Genomic DNA, 16905 nt, shown 5'->3' with positions numbered 1-16905 from the left:
CTTCCTATAAGAAAAAGGACATCTTTTATTCATAATGGTGCTTCCCACTTTCACTAAAGCTTGAAAGAATGCTGACCCAATATGCAAGTCCAGCCAAGCAGTTTATTATCATATCCAAAAGATATCAAACTATAGATTCTGTGACACTGTGGCGTGTTTGATTAATTGGGAATTTCAAACTTACTACAGGGGAGAGTTAAAGCATGAATCGTTATTATTTTGTCCTTCAAATCCACTACACAATAGCAAATTCTACAACAGAATGTCTGAGAAAGAACAGAATAAAGTTGTTGCCATAGCCCAGTATAAGTCCAAACTTCAACTAGAAAGTTGTATTTTGAAATAATAACAAAGATCTATGACAAAATGTGGTATATTATTAAAGACTATGGCTATGGTCACACTGCAGTTGCAAGTGACCTGAATCTGATTTTTTCACTCATATGTGACCATGTCCGATTTGCTTTTGACAGTGTGAACAGCATAAGTCGCATTAAATCTGACATTTTCGAATTGGAATCAGGCCTCATTTAGATCACAGGTGGTGAGAGTTGGCAACTGCATCTCCAATACCATCACTGTCAACACAGGAGCTTCACAAGGGTGCGTACCAATACCTCTCCTCTATTCACTCTACACTCATGACTATGTGGCCACTCATGGCTCCAGTTCTATCGTTAAGTTTGTCAGGGTTCAGTTTCTGTTATGTTTGTGTGTAGTTCATGCTTGTGATGGGTGAGGCAGCTGGTAGTGCTCTTGATCAATCATCCTCTTCACCAATGGTGGATCTGGTTCTGCTTTTGTTACCATATTGTTTGTTCTCATAAAGTAGTATAACGTTCGGCCAAGTTTATATGTTGCCAAGTTTCGAGTCAGATTTTGTGCATCTTGTTAAATTCTGCTCCTCTCACCTTTCCAGGAAGACAAACAACGGACTGAATATTTCCTTGTCAAACATTCTTACCAGGAAAGAAGAAGCCACTCTGCACCGCCACTTCTATCGCCACCTTCAGGCACCACAAACCAGGATAATCTCTGAGCATTAATTCCAAGCCACAATTAAACAACAGATTGGTCTGTACAAGATTCAGGATTTTTCATTCACTGGAAAAACCACAAGAAAATCACTAACCGGCTCTATCGCTCTCAGAAGCCCAGACCTACCTTATGGAGAAGAATCTGACTTCAGTTTCCTGATTCCACCTGTAGTTCACGTTTTCACTGTGTGCACCTGTGAATAAAATCAATTACCTTTTTACCCACCTGTTATCCTAAGTTTGTTTACAGATCTTAACAACACGATTTGCTGGAAATGTGAAAATACTATTGTGAAGATAAACTGTTAAATTGTTTTTCATCAATTTATGTTCAGAGTGCTTTCAGCCATTCAGAAATTCTAATGTCACGACACAGAAGACTAAGATCACCCTGTTCCTAATACTGTATTGTTGGAAATACTTAAAAATACTTAATGATTTCTCTAAATTTCTCTGTAAAATGGCTGACTCAGAATAGTCTTGAAATAGCCTTATAACACTTCTCAGATTGGTGAGCAGTAACATTTGCTTCTCTGAGCTCATTGCTGATGTCTTTCCTCCTTGGCATTGTGTTAACACACACCTGAAAGATCTAGAGCAGCAAATGGCCAAAGCTTCTACTCCTATAGAGGTGCTCACAGTTGTTGATTATCAGTGAAAACAAAAGCAGCTGATTAGCAGCACCTGTCTGCACTCACCTCTTAATTTCTTTTGAAACAGTAAAGGTGGACTTATCTTTCACAAGGCTTCTGTATTTTGACAGTTTCTCCAGTTTTTGTTCAATAGATAATAACACAGTTTCATATGTCAAGTATCTCTGTTTGTCTGAGGCTGTATTCCTTTTTTTTGTAAAGACCGGGTGATTTTTTAACCATTCATTTTTTCTTTTCTAATTATGTCATGATATGTGAAACCTTAGAATTTAAAGAAGGCAGGGTGATGTAAAGCTCAACTGGTAGAGGAGCTGTCCCACGTGCAGATACCCTGTTCTTGTCTATCAACTGTTGAATCACACCCACTAGTTCCCAAAAAATCATTGAAAAAAAATATTTCAAAAAGGGGAAAATTTCAGGTTCTCACACAATTTAAAACATCCTTCTAAAACCTAAGGGTCCTCTGGAAAATATTTTATCTTTTGGCATCTGAAGAAATTAGAAACATGAAATAAAAAACATTTGAGAGCTTAAAACTTCCGCTTTATTGTAAATTATTGAGTTTGCTCTGTTAATGTTTATGACTACTCTCTAGAAATCATTATGGTGTGATAAAATGTTGATGCAATGTGTGACTCACTCAAGGCTTGAAAGGTAAAATGACCCATATGTCACGCTAAATTGGTTAAAGGAGTGGCATTGGTCAATAGAGGGTCCTTGTATAGATAACCATTGGAGCAATCATTTTTTTCCTGCGAGTGATTGCATGCACATGTGTGCTTGTTGTCTTGGCAGCAACATTAAATTAGTTTTTAGATATTATTGTGTTTTCATCAGTCCCACACTGACAGACTATTAAAAATACCCTTGGACTCATTCTCATCAAAGTTTGACAGGAGTAATTCCCCTGGCAAGTAAAACGACAAGTTGAAGAGCAAAAAGGTTTCAGAGCAGAAGTTAACACATTTTCAATCTGAATGTCTTGATTTATTTTCAATATCATGGCAACAAGAATATGCAAGTTCTTAGCTTGCAAATAGCAGTTACAGGATGAATACGTCACAGCTTTGAGCTTAGCATTGTATTTTTTATTTTCTCGGAGGCAGACTTAGTGAGCTGAATGCAGGAATAAAGGTATTGTAACTAAGGCTTGGATGTTGCTGTATCAGGCTATTTGTATGGGTCCTCAATCTGTCCCATACATAAAACTACCGTCTGAATGAAAATCAATCTGCCTGTGAAGTAAATTCAAATTACAGCATTCCCTGCTTGTAGAGCATGTGGATAATTTTGTATGTGCATTCTTATTACTGTGGCCATATGTTGGAGAAAACACCCAAACTAGTGAGTGTGACTTTTACCCTTGTGTTGTCGAAGACTTGATCAATGCAGTCTTTTGCAGAAATAGTTTTGTTATGTTTTAAGTTTCTGGTTAGTTATTAGTTTTGCCATATTTTCCATAGTTTCTCTTGCCCTGTCATTAGGTTCATTCACCTCACCTGTGCTTTTCCCCTCATCTCCACTCCATCACTGATCACCCTCAGTATTTAGTTTCCAGGTTCCCCCATGCACACTGCCAGATCCTCACCGTTATTCATGTTTCAGGTTTGTCCTTGTTTGTTCTTGCTCATGTCAGATTTAGTCCTTGTTCACAGTTCATAGTCAGGTTTTGGTTTTTGTTTTGTCATTGTTAGGTTTTCGTATTCCCGGCTCAGCTGCGCTTTGTGTTGTTTTTGTGTTTAAATAAATCAAGTTTTTACTTTTTAAACATTTGCATCCCGGTCCAAACTTCACCACGCCACGTATCATACGCCACACAACGTGACACCCACATGTGCCAAACAACAGTTAGTGTAGCTGTTAGTCTCAATATCCTGGGGGTGTTACATTATTGATCACTGAAATCCTCTCACTCTTTCAGTATGAAACAATGAAGACAGCTATGTCATGTCTGTCCGAAACTAATATGTACCTTTAATATACCTTTTTCTTTTGTATACATAAAAACATTATAATCACTTAAATTTGGCCATTACCATCATGTTAAACAAAATACTTTCTACTTCATGACATTTGAAAAAAATTGGTCTTGAAACAATAATTTATGAAAAATGAATTCAATCATTTTGATGAAAATAAGGACATGTACATGTTTTCTGACACTGGGTAACATATTTTGCTCTAAAATGCTTTGAGAATCATCTGATTTAATCAATTCTTGCATTTTATAACAGCTGGTAAAATGTAGCCCCACAGCATGATGAAAACTTTATTATGAATTGAATTCCAATTGGTTTGAATTGGACTATATTACTTAAGTGCCTTGAGATGACAATTGTTGTAATCTAGCGCTATATTAATAAAATTGAATTGAATTGAATTGAATTGAATTGAATTGAATTGAATTGAATTGAATTGAATTGAATTGAATTGAATTGAATCAAATCCAATATGGAAGTGTCAATTAAGGGGAAAACCTCTTGAACAGTCTGGTTGGGATTGGGTCTAACATACAAGTTGATGGTTTAGAAGAGACTATTGCTGTTGTTAGCTCAGAAAGATCAACTGGACAGAAGCTGTCTAAATACAAATCAGGTTCTAAAGATACTTCTAAAGCTGCTGCACTTGATGATACATCAGTGATAATAGTGGGAAGGATTCCATTACTCTTCTCTCTGATAGAAACAATTTTATTGATAAAGAATCTCATGAAATCATCACTGCTGAGAGTTAAAGGAATACATGGCTCAACAGAGCTCGGACTCTTTGTCAGCCTGGCTACAATGCTGAAAAGAAACCTGGTATTATTCTTATTCTCTTCTATCAATGATGAATAATAAGCAGCTCTAGCTTTACGAAGGGCTTTCTTATACGTTATTAAACTATCTTTCCAGACTCTTCCAAATTAGAGGAACGCCACTGTCTCTCCAGCTTTCTTGCAGTCTGCTTTAACACACGCAGCTGTGAATTATACCAAGGAGCCAACCTCTTCTGACTGATTACCTTCCTTTTCAGAGGGGCAACATTGTCCAGTGTTGTACGCATTGAAGCTATAGTGCTGTCAACAAGAGAGTCAAGTTCTACTGGAGTAAAATTTAGGTAGTCGTCCTCTGTCATATCTGCACATGGCAGTGAAGAAAAGGATGATGAAATCAACTCTTTAAATCTGGTTACAGCATTCTCTGACAGACACCTTCTATATGTAGAATTCTTCTCAGAAACCGTGTAGTCAAGTAATGTAAATTCAAAAGTTATTAAAAAATGGTCAGACAACCCTGGGTTGTCATGTTTTTGGATGACTAATAAATTCGTCCATATTTCTAGAAATGAGAGCCGCTCCTTCCAAAGTGGGATGGATGCCGTCTCTCCTCATCAGACCAGGTTTTCTCCAGAAAGATTGCCAATTATCTGTGTAGCCCACGTTGTTTGCTGGACACCATCTAGACAACCAGCGATTGAAGGAGGACATGCGGCTAAACATGTCATCACTGGTCAGATTTGGCAGGGGTCCAGAGAAAACTACGGTGTCCGACATTGTTTTGGCAAAATTACACACGATGCAACATTAATTTTAGTGACCTCCGATTGGCGTAACCGGGTGTCATTACCGCCGACATGAATAACTGACTGGTAAACGGCCCTCTGCACTCATAACTGAGCACATTTCAAATAAAAAAATGTACCTTATATTTTGCATGTTCATTCACATATACACACACACATTCATTCACCCAGTCACACTCTTATTATACAATTGCTGTGTCGTTCTGTGGTTTCAAACAATCTGTATCCGTATATTCAAAGTTTAGTATGCTGTCAGTTACAGTCCCAAGATATATGTACTACTGATCCATATCAATAGCCTGACATTTCATAACAACAGGCAGGATGACAGAGGTATTTTGAATGAAATCTTTATTGTCATTTAACATGAGTACAATGAAATTAGCCCGGCAGCATATGCATGCGCCAACTTTAAAGAGTTGCACAGAGTGGGGAGAAAGGGAGAGGGGCGGTGAAAAAACTCAGCATTCAGACTATGCTCCTTGGGGAGTACAATGTGGGGTCGGGAAAAAACCTCAGCAAGATCAAGAACAGCAAACATAAGCTCACCATCTAACATAGACTCAAAACATAAGCAAACATTTGCTCGCTTCACACATAAAAACGCAAAAACTACTTGAAGGCGTGGGATGGGAGTCGGGGGCTGTACTGCATATCTGCATGTCAGTAGTTAACTGTGTGTCCATAAGCCCAGAGAGTCTCAGTTCATAGGATGTCATCGCAATAAGTTGATCGGGTCCCAGACGGAGTCAACAATCACCAGGTGTCAGTGAAGGAAGGAAGGGAGGGAGGAAAAAGGAATTCAGAGCATCTCACAGCAGAGATCTCAAGGAGTGTTGTTACAGCAGCGGCCTTGGCCAAGGCCGGTGCCAGGAGAGCAGGAATGCAGATTAGATCATGATTGTAGAGTTAGGGCGAGTAGTCGTATTTCAATGGACACGACTCACTCTGTTTGTCCATTCTGGTCACAGAAACGATCCATACGCCTTTGCAAAGCCACCAGCTTCTCCAAGACGTTTTCAGTATTGCGGTTAATGACCACAGTCTGAGCGCCAACAGCTCTCTCTATTGCTACAATCATGTCGGGCAAAACCTAAAATCAATACATATTTCTTTAATTATTGCCACATTAATATTTAGAAAGGATGGATTGCAACAGTCGATAAAATCACTCAAAATATAACCATGTTTGGAGTCACAGTGTTAGGGTTAGAAATATCTAAATTTTGAACTGAAACTGTAAGCCACCTGTGCTTGTCATTAGTTAATACAGTCACTTATGTGTTACCAGGTAAAACATATTTGAAGCAAACTTTGAAAGTTAAATCAATTTCTGTACAAAATTTCATTGGAAAAGTTAAATTGTTAATGTTACTCCAAGGTTGTCATGACTGGCATCTAATCCCCATACACAATATAGCTCAACGAAATTAACATTTACGCTGTAAATTATCTTTTGATGTGTATATTGTTTCTAAGCACATAGTGTTTTCATTACGTTTGTTAATATTCTTTGAAGCCAGGTTATTATTTAATTATTTACTTTAGAAATGGAAACTTTTATTTTGAAAGCACCCAGTCGAAAGTGAGTCCGCACGTGAATGTGTGCAGAGAAGTACATTCACGGAGTGAATCACAAGGTCTGTGATTGTTTAAGTTAATACAAGGTTTAACACCGAGTTGGAATTTTTGTGCTTTTTGTATGATTTTTCTATGATATTTTTTGCTGAGAGGTGTTTTGCTAGCGTTAATGCTAATCGGCGTTAGCCGAACTCCTGGTCGTTCTATAGTTAATTTACAAGTGAGTTCATTAATGTAAAAACAATGTACTTGTGTGCCTTGTGTTGTTTTTCATGGCATGTGTGTTGGAGCTGCTTGTTTGATATGGAAATGACGTTGAAAATCAGAATGTAAGTTGGAAACAATAGCATACGACTATAGGAGATTGTTACTGATTTGGTATGGGTTATGGAAGGCGTGGGTTTCATGTTGCAGTAGCTGGGGAATGCATGATTTTAGTTTGTGTTGTCAAAGAGCTATGATTCAAAAGGCTTTCTCTGAGAAGGGATAGAAATGTTTTGTGTTCTCTTTTCTAGCTCTTACGGTGAGTTCATGAGTGAAGAAAATTCACTAAAATAAAACACTGTGAACCATCAGTCAAGGCCTATGGCCACCATTCAGCTGGGTATGCTACTTAGGCATCATTGTTTTTCTCCATCTAATGATGATATTTGAATGCAAAAGCAGTTAAATGGATTATAAACGGGAGATGCTGAATCTATCTAGTCTATCATTTGTCAAAATATTGTACACTAATGAATTTTACTCAAAAACCAAATGTACCAGAAAAAAAGTGTTTATATATAATTTGTTAGCCTGGATTCCACTGTGTATATTAATTTTACTGTAGCAATCCATGTTGCTCTCTTCTCTTTACATACTGGCTGAGTGTAAAATGAGAACTCTGACTTTTTGCGTAATCTGTCAATACAGTCAATTGGATTACAGGGCTTCCCAATTTTAGTCATGTTGCATGGTGGTGTGGTGGTTAGCACAGTCACCTCACAACGAGAGGGTTCCAGGTTCTACTCCCAGCTGGGGCCTTTCTGTGTGGAGTTTGCATGTCCTCATCCGATGACAGCTGGGATAGGCTCCAGCACCCCCGCGACCCAACCAACAGATTAAGTGAGGATAGAAAATGGATGGATGTAGTCACTGAGCAAATTTTTTTTTTGATTCTCTCAGATGTCAGTAAGCTGGCATCTTAATGACATTGTGTGCTTTTCCTCTATACCAAATCTTTATCATCTCACCTTCTAAAATTTGAAACCTGCCTCCCATCCTGTCCCTGTCCTGCTAAATGCTTGCTATGCTCACCTGTTAGCCTGGATTGTACTCCCTTCCATGTGCAGTCACAGAAAGCTGTGTTCACTACTATATAAGGTTCTTTCTCTCTTGTTCACATGCAGAATGTATTCCTTAGATGCACAGGAACACAGTTCCTGTATAGAGAAACACGACATTGCTCTTCTCTTACTGTCTGGCCTATTTCCATCCACAAACTACAGCACTTATGATATTTTCATATAGACAAAATAGGTAGGGTCTGACAAGCATGACTTTAATTTCTGTCTCCAATACAGTTGCAGGGGTGGTCTTGCATTGCAACAAATTACAGCATGTACTGTTCTGATCCTGTAACAATCCTGTAACTCATCTGGTTGAACAGTTGCACCTTATGCAATGGCTCAGATTTTACACCAGTTGCCGGGGTCTTATCTGGACCTAGGGTCTTTGCAGCACGTCATCCTCTCATTCTTGTACTCTTTCCCAGCCAACCTCCTTGGTACCCTTCAAATGGCGCCCTCAAAACACTTTTGTCTGCTTTTTAACAACTAATTGAGGGAAACAGAATACAAAATGGGAAACACTAAGTTAATGAAGTTAGTGTACTGTGGCTTTTTGTCAAGCGTTCTATTCAGACAGCTGCCAGAAATTAGAATGATAAGAGATTTGACAGAACAATGTGACTTTTTAAAACCAATGTACTATTGTAAATTCATAATAATTAATAATATTATAATAATTATAATGATAATAATAATAATAAGAATTCTGTGTGGATCTTTTACAATGAGTTACTTATTTCATACAACATGTCATTATTTGACCCATTTTGAATATGTAATGAGGATAATTTCATCTTGAAAAAAATATTTTTCTCACAGGTCTGCTTTGTTTGGAAGAAAATTAAATTGCCTATACTACTGAAAAGCACCTTGTATTTCCAGCTCCAATGCAAAAACAAGTGAAAAATAAAATCATGTCAGAAAACAGATCATCTGCAGATGAAGATCATCTGCTCAGTCATCTGCTCAGTATCTGACCCTTCTGGTCAGATAGATAGGCAGGCATAGGAATTGTACTCCATTATATACATAACTGATGCATGTCAATCTAATCTTTACCTGTATAAAAGTAAGTCAACTGATTGTGGTCACTTGACTGGCATTGACAGTTATGAATATTTCCTAGTCTGCCCATTAAAACTGCTTGGATGCTCTATTTGTATTTTTTGCTAAATTTACTGCCTACCAATAAAGACCTGTGTTTATTAAAGTACTATGGAGTCCACCTCTCAAAAAGTCCCAATTATACGTGTCATGAATTTTCCAAGGAAATTGTAATGTTCCTTTGAGACTGCTCCATTTTAAAATGATTACAATAACAATACAATACAATAATTTCTGCAGATTTGTCTGCTGCACAATTAGGTTAGTCTGCTAATCTTCTGTTCTACCACATCCTGAGTGTAAGACAGATAGCAAAGAAATTTCCTGAAATTATTAGAGAAGAACAGACACACTAGTATTCAAAATACGGAAATGTCAGCTTGTACATTTATTTTTTTATTCACAGGTGAACACAGCAAAGGCATGAAGCGATTCATATTCCCCCTGGGCGCATTCAGTTGGGCAAAATGATAAGAAATTGAAACATTTCATGCGAGGCTACATATATGCCCGCTGAAGACACCAAGTTTTTAATCAACACAGATTAAAACCAGCTACAGACAAATCAGAGGAGATTCAGTGTTGAACTTTTTTTCACTTTTTTCTCATTTGAGTGAAAGAAAGGCCAGTTGGCATCTATGTGCCTATGACACAGTCAACAACAATCCAAACAGGCAGCGAGCACAGGCCCAAAGGAGTATCAGGATGAAGCACACAGGAAAATGAGGCAGAGAACGGAAAGTCCTGTGGTGAGTGATGTGGATCCTCCTCTCTGCAATGTACACTGACATGCTGTAGAGAGGAAGCAAGAGTGGGGTGGGCAGAAGGTTCAACTACTATGTTTTCAGCCTCGGTTAATGTTATTTCAATAGAGTACATTAATATTCAAGTGTTCATCTACCAAGGCCAGGAGAAAGGAAATGTTTACATTTGACAGAATCAAAGAGAAGGAGCGATCTGACCGTTTTCACACAGTTCCTCTAGTGACAGCTCAATCCATGGAGCTGTCTTTCCTTTGGAGAGACAAGTTTTGATCATGTCAGACTGCAGCCGCTTGCTCATGAAAGCCAGTCTCATTTCCAAGTCTGTGACTGTTTGTGTTTGTGTGTGCATGAGTGTCATCGCTTCAGTCTCCATGACGATGATTTCCCATTCAACCAGGCACCTGCCGGGATAAGAGTAGGGGCAGGAGGAAGGTTGTTCAGTTAGTCAGTGGAAATACGGGAGGAGGGGGCGCTGGGTGTTGAGGGCCATCAAAATGGCTGCTGCGCACTCACCAGGTGCGAGCGTATTGAGAAAAATAAGACTTCTGAAGATCATTCAGCTCCATTTAACTTTTGGGATCACCCAGGGTGCAGCAACGTAAGTGAGACAGTGGTATCCATGGCAACAAATTGCAGTGAAAGGTTGTGCATGTTATAGCTGGAAAAAAAAGTCAGCCAAAGAGACAAAAACACTTTGCAGAAAAAATCATTCCATTTAGTTATTCATGATTGAGTCATAACTAATTGGATTTGAATGGATTATGATTACAATGAATTATATTCTAATTGGCTTGAACTGGACTGTATCATTGAAGTGGCTTGAGATGACATTTGTTGTGATTTGGCGCTATACAAATAAACTGAAGTGAATTAAGTGATGGAGGGAGGCATCTCTGAAAGAGTCTGCGAGATTTTTAGGAGTCCATGTAGGGGACACCGAGGAAGGTTAGGGAGGTCCCCATCACATTTCATTTGCCAGGTTTTTAATTGTACAGAAGTGATCCTGGTCAGGTGGTAAGAGGAGACAGATACACAACTGAATACTGAATCAGGAGCATATAAATTATTGTAAAACTGTAGAAATGCACATATTTTGACAGAGATTGACAAATGAAAGTTCTGACATATTTCTTGATAGAGTCTGCTACTTCAAACAGAACACCAGAATATGAAAATAAATCCAAAGTTCTAAGATTGTTAAGATGTGTTTTTGACAAATACATGAAATATATACCCACTGAAAACAAGACTGTGAAGAAAATTTCACCCACAACATACGAACACACATCTTTGCTTAATTTACTATACATTCAATGGTTCTGTTGCTGCAGTCTTGCTACAGTATGAGCAATAGCTTATAATGGTTAGCTAATGTTAGTACACTTTTACGTTTACATTTCTTTTTACGTCTCACCTGTGCTACCATTCCATTATGGCAAAGCATTTATCTGTCTTAAAAAGCTTTTTCAGAAGCTGTTGTTACAATGAGTAACTGTTACTGGCTATGTGTTTGTTTGGAGTCATTACATGCCCCACAAGATACAGCAGGTCCAGAGTGTTTAGCCAAGCTTAGAACTAACAGAATGCAAGGGGCAACTAGTCTCCAACACAAGTGTTAGAACACATCCTCGAATGATTCTACAGCTAAAGTTTTGACATGCTGTACTTTGTTCATGTTGTTTGTGATGAACAAACAGACCACTGTATCTCTGGATATCTACAGACTGTTATTTGCTTATCACAAGTTAATGCAGCTGTAGAACTTTCACATCTTAACAAAACTTAATTCAATATCATTGATCCACAATACAGATGTAGAGCAATGTGGTGGGAGCTTGGCTGCACAACAACAAGATGTGGCTGTGATTCTAACTGCTGTAAATCTGAGTGTGAGCGTACATGGTTGTCTGACCCTGTGATGGAGTGGTGACCTGTTCAGGGAGTACCCTGCCTCTTGTTCAATGGCACCAGGGGTAGGCTGGATCTGTTAAACCCCTGAATGAGGACAGCACCACTGACATGCCAGGAATCTTATAGAAAAATATCTCAAAACAGGAAAGATAAAGCTAAAAGCACCTTGTTTTTTCTAATCTATCAATATTCAGTGTGTAATGTTCAATTAGTTATTTTGAATCGTGATTATTTGAAATTATTAAAGGGTTGTTTTATCATTTTTCCTCAATGTAATGCACCTCTATGCTTTTCTGACAGATCCATTAATGTAGATTTTGGAACCCTATGACATCACAAAATTTAAATATTTCAGAGGAGACACTTCCTTTAATGCTTATTGAACCCAGTATAATAGATTAAAGCAAATAAAGTCGAGGGCAAAATCTGCAGGAATTTCACTTCAGCTGTTATGACTGTGTGTTTGTGCAATTTTATCTGTGTCCACGACTGAGATCTGACAACGAATGAGTGTGTGCTTTTTTCTGAATTGGAAATTGAAAAAGATGCACAGAGCCAGTGTGTGTCTGTGTGTGACAATATGTGTCTTTGAGCGCTGATGCGACAGGACCTACAGAGTGTGAAATGGAGCAGAGGTTCAGGCTTCAGTTGCAACTTACTGCAACACTTACACACACACACAGACAACACACACACACACATGCATCAACCTCTACCTTTTGCTCTCTCACCATCCCACCCCTCACCATTTTCCTCTCTTTTTACCTTTATTTCCCTCACATTCCCTGCTTTCAAAATTTCCTCTCCATCTTCCCCTTTTCCACCACTTTCTCCCTCTTTTCACCTCTAATTCCTTGTCTTCCACTTTCTCTGTATCTCTCTGTCGCCGCTTTATTCTGCAGCTTTATCTCTCTGGATAAAGCTTGCCCTGCTGTGGAGTTTGTTTTTCTCCCTGCTCTGCCTTTATCTTCCATTTGGATGCCGTGTATGTGCAGAAGCATGGGGGGAGAGAGACACAGATGATGACAGAAAGGAGAGAGACAGCATCCCCATGTCAGGCCAATGATGGATTAGAATACTGAAATACTGGAGAAAGAAAACAGACACACTAGACACTCAAATCTGACATGGTGTGTGTGTGTGTTTGCGCAAGTAAATCTAGTGCTCACTAATAGAACAATAAAAGAGAGCATTTCTCTCCGAGCGCACACACCCACACAGACACATCCTCCTTCTCTGGTCCTCTCACACCCTGGAGGCTTTCTTTCTTTCTCTCCGAGTTGATTTAACGCATGACTTCCCTGCTTGTTTATTTCAGTACATAATAATGTAAATCACCAGTGTCCACTACCTCTGCAGTCTTTCTTTCTCCCTCTGTCCATCCCTTGTCTTCCTGCCATCGGGTGTCGGCCCTCAGGACAAACAACCAGGACAACAATTAAAGTGAACAACAGGGCCTAATAAAGCCATTTCTCCAGCCATGACAATCAAACAAGTGCCCTCCCCCACTGATCTCAATTAACCCCCACTACATGGTGGCAGTAGGTGACAGTGATGGAAGGGACTGACCAGGCTATCTTATTCTCTGTAGATGGAAAGATGGACAGAGTGACCTGTGAGGTCAGAGGATACTATACAATATGCTCACATTGGCAAATACGCAAGAAAAGAGTGTTTCTATCTGTGAAGAATCAGTATCCACCTCTGAAATGCTTCAGGAAGCCACCTCATGTGCAAGTGAATAGAATTTTAACAGGATGTGCAGCAACAATATTTGGTATGCACTGATACCTGACCTCATCACCCCCAAGAAGGAAACATTGAGGCATGTTCACCAATGGAAATGTAGCCTCAGTGCCTACAGTGTCTGTTCTTTAAGTGTGCTATGTACAGCGGCAGAGCTTTCAGATGGCTGCAGGCATGGAGCAAAAGTGAGCAGAGAACTGACAGCTTAAGTGCTGTGCTATATTCAGGAGGGTGCGATGGAATTCTGGAGAACAGCTCATCAGTTTACCTAAGCTGACTATCTGAATAAATCAGTGAGCTTTTAGGAGCAAGACAACTTAAACATTGTTCTCACACATCACGCGTCTAACAGCTCAGAATGAGTTTGAAATGCAGAAAAAATAATACAATGATTAAAAAAAATACTACCAAGATTTATCAAAACTGTATACTTCCAGTTTGATACAAGCAAAACATTTTTAAAAAGACACAACAAACACAACAGAAGAGTAACAGAGTTGCATGAAGTTGAACATTTGACAACCCAAAAAGTCAACTGAATACATGTCAGTGACATGACTGGAAATAAAAAGTGTCTTTCTGAAGCAAAGATGAGGATGGGTTTACTGTTCTGTCTGTAACAGTTTAAAAGTAAGCCGATTAAGCTAAAATAGCAAGAATTTGTCCATGTGCATCATCTGCAGAGTGATCATTAAAAGCTTAGCAGAGACACTTCTGAAAGCAGTGGATACAGGTTATCGCTATGCAATAAAACTATACATACGCACAGCTTCACATAGACGCAACACTTGAAAAGATGTGGTGAATGTAATTTTTGATTGCCTATTTTCCCAGGACGTCCCATTGAGATCAAATATTTCTCTTGCATGGGAGACTGATTTTCTAGCTTAAGTTTATGTATTTCTTTAACTCTGCTGAGTGCTCAATAGTCTTCTTTTTTTTTAACCTTTATTATGCATTACATTCGAAATTTCCAAACTTCAAATTCTTTTCAGTAATCAGGGCCCTTCCAGCTTGTTTTAAGTTGCCAGCTGAAAAAACAAGCATCCACAACGCTATAAGCGTGCATTAGTGGACATGGCATGTGTAACTTGCACTCTACAGTTACCATTAATGATGAATGACATATACAGGTTAAGGAGTAACATTAGCTGGCATCTAGAAGATTTTTTAGGGAATCACTTTGCTTATTTTAGCAATGCAATAAGTAGGATAAGGGCAGGTATGTTGTGACTGCAGTCCCCACTTAAAATATTTAGTGCATTATTAAACAAAAGTAAGACGAAGTAGGTAATGAACTTCAATTTCTAATTTCTAAAAATATTTGTTTCCAAAACATTTGACTGAGAGACAGAAAGATTACCATGCAGCAAACCACGGTCGCAGAATTCTTGTTCCAAGTATGTCTCCACAACAAAGGGTGGCAATATATGCTCTACAGCTTGTTAGTGTTGTGTTTTTGTTGGTTGATCCATTACATCACAGACCAAAATACATTCGAAAACTATTTAGCAGGCACCGGTTTAATACTCTTGACTGATGAATTAGACAAGTTTATATCTCTGTACATTTTGTGCATTCTTTTTTTCCAAATTGTTGGGTGTGTGTCTGTCTTTTGTGTTTTTCCCCTCTACTTCCTGTTTGTCAGCTGGTCAAGGTGGGATCTTGTAGCAATTCCTACCACCTGCTGCTGATCTTCTTGATTGCCTCTACTCACCTCCAGTATTTAAGCCTGGTCTGATCTTCCAGTCTTCACCAGTTTGGCTGTTACTCTTGTGGTAATCCGGTATCCGACTGCTGTTCTTTTGAATAGTATTTTGTTGCCTAACTATTAGGATTTGGTATTGCTGTCCAGCAGTTAACTCCCTGCCGTCTGCTTCTTCCTCAGCCCCATTCTGTGTCCTGCTCCTCTGCCTTGACCAGCTCTTTTCCAAGCCCCCCCTCAGTTCCTGTCCTGAGCTCCAGCATCCAGCCTCCCCATTCTGGACCTCAATGGACAATTTCTCATCCAAACAGTGTGTATGAAAATAAACTTCTGCGGTTAAGTTCAGTCTGCCTTGTGGATCCAGTTCCAACCTAACACAAATGAGACTTGTTATTTAAAAATCAAAGAGTCTGGAGTGTGGCACATTGTTACTGCCTTCTCTCTCTTCTGCAGATGGCTTCTTGTGTTTCTTCAGACTCAATGCCTAGGACAGGAACTATGGAACTTACACAGAGGGCCAAGATCAGTTTAGTCCAAATAATGAGTACATGTAGGAGTAATCTGACTCCCAACATTCTATGGGTGTGTTAGTTTGACTTTGAGGAATTTTAGTTGGTACAACCCTAACCCTAACCCCTTGGAATAACATATTCATATGAAATTTTTTCAGTTTTGTTTGGATTAATAAATAATTTGATGATTTCTAATGTAAAGTTAATGATACTTTAATTATATTACACAAAACAACAACAGGGTTATATCATTTTAAAAAGTAGTGAAATAAAATTAGCTGTTGAGAGCTGTCTCGTAGCTTATATGGGGGCTTCCAACAATCAGCTTATTATTATTTTCTTCTATGTTTTTAGCTCCAGTGGCCTTCATTTGACACCAGAGAGATGGGAACGCTGGCAGGGAGAGGTGGACAGCATGATGTGAAGGCCCATGGTTCAAGACTTGAATCAGGATTTTGATTTGTACGTTATGTGGCAGTCATTATGGGATATTCAAAATAAAACATTTGCAGCCATATGGCATATTTGCCTCTCTTTTATTCCTTTAGCCATCACAAGATTAAATCTCCCTATGTCACATGGGTTTATCTGGTTTTCTTTACTGGTGCATCTAAATGGGGTGCAGATACAGGTTGGTCCTGCTAAGCTGGTTTCCTATAACACATACTGTAGCGATTAGCTACGTCAGGATTTGCAATAACATGGTTCTTGTGAGTATGATCCAGTGATGTTTTCTTTTTCTGTTGTTCATTAACACCAAGCTCAATAGTAAGTAATATTTTCAACTGTAAACATAACGGTAACATATGACATTTCTGTTCAGTAGAATGCAGGCTGTGTGTCTAACTTTGACAAGGCTGATATGATGTGCACCTCTCTACTCACTGTAAAGCCTCATGAAAATATTTAGGGAGACAGTTGCTGAATTTTTCAGTATCTACTCCCAACATCATTCATTGTTGTTTATGACTTGATACAAGAGTAAAATCATCCTCACAGC

Source organism: Leuresthes tenuis, unplaced genomic scaffold (assembly GCF_036924035.1).
Source record: "Leuresthes tenuis unplaced genomic scaffold, fLeuTen1.0.hap1 SCAF_11, whole genome shotgun sequence".
NCBI classification, from domain to species: Eukaryota; Metazoa; Chordata; class Actinopteri; order Atheriniformes; family Atherinopsidae; genus Leuresthes; species Leuresthes tenuis.
The sequence above is the reverse complement of the archived record's forward strand: the minus strand, read 5'-3'. Positions refer to the sequence as shown.